The 5,195-nt window shown below is 36.3% G+C and overlaps 1 long non-coding RNA gene across 1 annotated transcript; it reads right to left on the bottom strand.

The window, feature by feature from the left end:
• Positions 1-2,192: 2,192 nt before the first annotated feature.
• On the bottom strand, positions 2,193-3,076 carry LOC118752023. The gene is made up of 2 exons (XR_004994623.1): positions 2,890-3,076; positions 2,193-2,821 (listed from the first exon to the last, which is right to left on the bottom strand). It is a non-coding gene; the product is annotated as an uncharacterized LOC118752023 (long non-coding RNA).
• Between the last annotated feature and the right edge of the window lie 2,119 nt (positions 3,077-5,195).

Raw genomic sequence — 5,195 nt, 5'->3', positions numbered from 1 at the left:
ATAAATCAAATTTAAACTCTTTGCTTTACACACAAGTACTTACACAGTCCAGTACATCATTAATAGCATGTCCCCACCAGAGCTTAACAACGTAGTTATAGCTGTTGAGTTGGTTATCCCGATAACTCACTTGATTTAGCGTAGTTTCACCATATAAAAATGACACCACTTATACCATGTCCCCACCAAAAAGTTAACCAACTCAAATCGAACTTAACAACATCACTAACTATTGTTGTCCACACTTCGGTTTGAGGTTTATAAAACAGTACAAATGTAGAGAACAGTGTTCGGTAACGAAGTAACGAAGTAACTTTATTGACGCATTTCTATGAAAAAATTACTTTTTAACAGTGAGATTTGGTTAACTTTCAATTTATATACTGAGACCGGTGGTGAACACTCAAAATACGGCCCCAAGAAGGCATAACATGGATGAAAAAAAAGGAATAGATTTGAAGTCGAGCGGAGTAGAGGAGTAGATTTCAAATTTTGTCAAAAACCGGAGTAAATCTAATCTAATCTTAATGAAATCCAAACACTAGTAGGGAACGAATTTTTTTAAATTTTTACGCTAATGACCCACAGATGGCGGAAAAACACAGGGTTGTATCAGACTTACGACTTGGTTTCGAGTTGGTTAGCTTTTAACCATCTCAATGAAATCGTTAAGTGCTGTCATTTTTATATGGCGAAACTAGGCTAAATCAAGTAGGTTATTTATTTATTTATTTTTTACAGTCTGTTAGACTTATATTGCAACAAAGATTTAACATTCTTATAATTAGGTTTTAGATTTAAAATGTAAATATTAAATATTAAATACAAAATACAAAATGCTCTACAGAAATTTTTAAATAACATTATTTCTTTATCACTGCAATTATTTTATGTCAATATAATATATATATATAATATTGCAATTTCCTGGAAGTTATGTAGACGGTTGGAAAGGCCGAGTTTCCAATCCGCGCTATTCTTTTTGGGTAACTCCATTTATTGATATCTCCTGGGTGGTCAGAAAGGCCGAGTTTCCGATCCACCCAGGCTATCGGGATAACCAACTCAACAGCCATAACTACGTGGTTAGCTCCGGTGGGGACACCGGAAGAAGCTAACCAAATCGAAACCACGTCGAATGTCTGATACAACCCTATGTTTTCCCGCCATCTGTGGGTCATTAGCGTTAAAATTAAAAAAAATTCGTTCCCTCCTAGTGGTCGGAGTTTACTCAGATCAGATAAGATTTACTCCGGTTTTTGAAAAAAATTTGAAATCTACTCTACTCCGCTTGACTTCAAATCAATTCCGTTTTTTTTTTCACTCATGTTATGCCCCTCTTGGGGCCGTTTTTTGAGTGTTCACAACCGGTTTCAGTAGAAAAATTGAAAGTTTGCCAAATCTCACTGTTAAAGAGTAACTCTTTCATAGCAATGCGTCAATAAAGTAACTTCATTATTTTTTGATGTATGGCTGTAGAAATTGGCGGATGCAGAACTTTACTTAAGTTTTTAAAAAATATTTGTAGAATGAAATTTATATAAAGTAGAAAAGGCTTAGATCCTATTGCTCTTTAAAAAATTAAGTGCTAGATACGTTCTACTTTATAGAAAATGCTAAGGATTACCTAAATATGTAACATATTGTCCTTACTTTGCTCGCGTTATTGTTTTTGCATGAATAGAAAATATTTAAGTCAACAATTAATGTCAGAAACGAAAATAAAAAATTCAATCTAGTACGGAAAATTTGTTCTTGCTCCGATTTTTGCAGGATTTAGTCCTGAATCGAGTTTCTGAGATTCGGACAATGTTCTCTACATTTGAACTGTTTTATAAACCTCAAACCGCAGTATGGACAGCAATAGCTCAAGTAGCACACTGGTGTATAACTTGGTGTATATTTATGAATTTTGGTACATATGTGTTTAGATTAAATAAAAGATAATATTTTGGTGTATTTGTCATCCCGCCAGTACTTCTTCTCAACTCAAAATTCTGCCTTTAACGTTTTGGTACTATTTATTCATTGAGATTAGTACGAAAACTGCACCAGCTCCTAAAATGCACCACTTTTTTTATTTGGTTCACAAATTACAAATTAATGCTAAAAAAGGCGTATTCTTTCCTTTAATTCACACTCTGTAACCCCGTATACATTTTATTCCTTCATTCAAATAAAAGAGACAGCACTTAAGTTAAAAAACATTAACTTTATTATTTCCGTTTTTATACATACATATTTTGTTAGACACTGAACTGTATCTATTTTAATGGAAATTTCTTAATGATAAATACATAAATAAACAGGGTAGGGTTTAGTATACATATCGTCATTTTAAGTACAAAACCTAAGAATGAAAACAAACAAAGAAAACGAAAAATGCGCGGTGGTTGAGTGCGATTATATTGGCATTTATCATCAAATATAATAACTGAAACTGAATAAAAATGAGGCAAAGGTGTTCATAAAATATGGTTTTCTTGATAGAAAGTGTTTTGCAACCACGTAGCATCAGCACAGTTCGATTTGTTCTGACCGCAAAAGTGCACCCACTTTTCACGCAAATTTACGCCTCTTGGCAAACCAAACCAACGCACAAACTTGTTCAAATCACAAAGCACTTCATTTATATCATAAATTTGAAAGAAATCAAAATTTATAGTTTAAATCGCTGCAGAAAACACATCAAGTCGCTAAAAGATCACTATGAAGAGGTAGAAGACGATGTCAACAAAACCAAAGAACATCAAAAACGCTACGAAAACTATTTTCCGAAAATCGCCACGTATGCTGCTGACTCTGCCTATAAGCTAGAGATCTGAAAAATAAGAAAAAATACCAATTATCTCTTGATAATATGATAAGAATGTTTGTTTACAAAATTACCTCTTTCCGCAATTCCTGATAATTTCTGTGGGCAATTGACAATTGTCCAAAGAATTCACCAAAAAATGTATATTGAATACACCACACAGTAGCTTTGTTTCTTTACAGATATTTATCACTAACAAGGCGAATTTACACAAGATATAGCTGAAATACAATGCCGGCGAACGGCGAACTCACCACAGCGAAATTCGCGTTATCAAAATTAGAACACCCGCAAGCATATGAAATTGAACACAGCCAAAGCGAAATGCGAAGTTCGCTTGGCGGCGTTTCATGGCGATAGATTTATTTCTATCGCCCTGCTGGGCGATGACAGCTGTGCGTGCCAAAGGTGGCCGTATTTCTTTTTTGCTTTCAAAGTTTTAAAAGAAAACAACCTAAACACGATTTTTTTTTGTTGTTTGAAAAATATAGTTGTGGATTCGTTAAATCTGGCTTGAAACAAATTATTTATAATAATCTTTCTTTGTTTTACATTTATATTTGTTATCATTTCCTCATTTCTAAATATGATTTAGTTTTTTCCAAATATGGTCACCCAAATTATAAAGGCGACCAAATGGGATCAGCTGTTTTCGCTATCGCTCTAATTCTGTTTAAGTAGGCGAAATAGCTGGGCGAACGGTGAACGACAGCATCGCGCAATTCGGCGAAGTTTGCCGTTCGCCGGTATTGTATTTCAAGCAATAGTGTTATACCATGTTCGGACCGACAACGAAAATACTGTAAGCTGTTCCCACCGGCTGTTGGAGTTTTCGTTGACATTTCTTTCATCCTTTGTTTACAGTTTTGCTACGAAAAAACAAAACCATAATATTTTTCTTTCATTTTCTTATTATTAGCAACCTTTATCGTACCTACCTACCAACCTACCCCAACCAACCTAGGTAGTGATGTGGTTAAGTTCGATTTGAGATGGTTAGCTTTTTGGTGGGGACATGGTATAATATTTTGATTTCCACTCATTTTACTTTTGTTTGTGCTAAACCAATTCAACAAATTGCGGCTTTTGACATTTATTCTTCTTCTTCTTCTGCTAGCTACTTTCTGCTAGTAGAAATTTCACTAGCAAGAATTTGCAGCTCTCCCGGTTGTTACGCTCTCGATTCAGTGCTCTCCTGCAAATTTTTGGGGTTATCATACACTTACTATTACTATACAAACCCAATATCATGATAAAAACATAGTGTGGCGAATACTGCGGCAACGCGAAGCGAACAACGAGAAATAGGCGGAATGTTCGAGGAATGACGTAGAATGTTCCACAAAGAGAAACGTCAAGTTGGGTGAACACTGCGAACAGCGAGAGAAAGAGAATGAGCGATAAACTTCAGAATGTTCTAAAGTTGCCATAAGTGCCAGCGCAGGTATATAAGGGCGCCGCCACAGCGAGGTGAGTTAGTTACAAGACAGCAAGCTACAAGTAAAGTAAGCAGAGAAGTGAGTTGCGAACAAGCAAGATATAAGTTTAATTGTGTTACCAAGTTTAGTTAAGCGCTGTTATTGCTTTAACAAGTATTGTAAAGTGTTTCTACTGTATTAGCGAGTATTGTAAATTGTTTGTTGTACAATAAAGTTAATTGTACTACAATTTGGTCATCGATTGCATTTATTTAACAATCCAGCGATACGAACCGAGAGATTTGGGAAATCCGGACGAGTTTCAAGGATAATCGTAAAAATTGGTGTCAAAAGTGGGATTGTTAAATAAATCCCGAAGGATAAACTACTGAAAATGGCGAAAATTCAGGACTTAAAGATTGAGGAGCTGAAACAAGGGTTGGTAAAGCGTAATTTGGCCACCTCCGGAAGAAAAGTGGAATTGTTATCCCGGTTGCGGGATGCTATGGAAGCTGAAGGCATCGACGTGGACAAATACGACTTCCAGGGTAAACCCGACGATGCATCCGCAAAGGACGAACAGAAGGATGAAGCTGTTTGTTCGTCGAAGGATGTGCAGCAGATATCCGGGAAGGTCGAAGAACAGCAAAAGGTTCTTAGTTCATCAACAGCTATAGACATGGAAACGTTATTGGCTGCCATGTCACAGATGTCATCACAGCTGTTTTCACAGATGCAAGCACAGGATACACGTATGTCACAGATGTCATCACAGCTGTCATCCCAGATGCAAACGCTGGAGACACGTATATCTTCAGAGGTATCAGCGCAGGTGTCATCCCGGCTAGAAAATCAGCTACTGGCACAAGAGACACGTATATCATCCCAGCTGGAAGCACAGGATGCAAAAATTATACAAATACAGGACAAAATCGAAGAGAGACAGGAGAAAGTCGAGACAA

Source organism: Rhagoletis pomonella, unplaced genomic scaffold (assembly GCF_013731165.1).
Source record: "Rhagoletis pomonella isolate Grant_MI unplaced genomic scaffold, Rhpom_1.0 Rhpom_scaffold_01173, whole genome shotgun sequence".
Classification (NCBI taxonomy): Eukaryota; Metazoa; Arthropoda; class Insecta; order Diptera; family Tephritidae; genus Rhagoletis; species Rhagoletis pomonella.
This window is presented reverse-complemented; position numbering and strand designations above follow the sequence as displayed.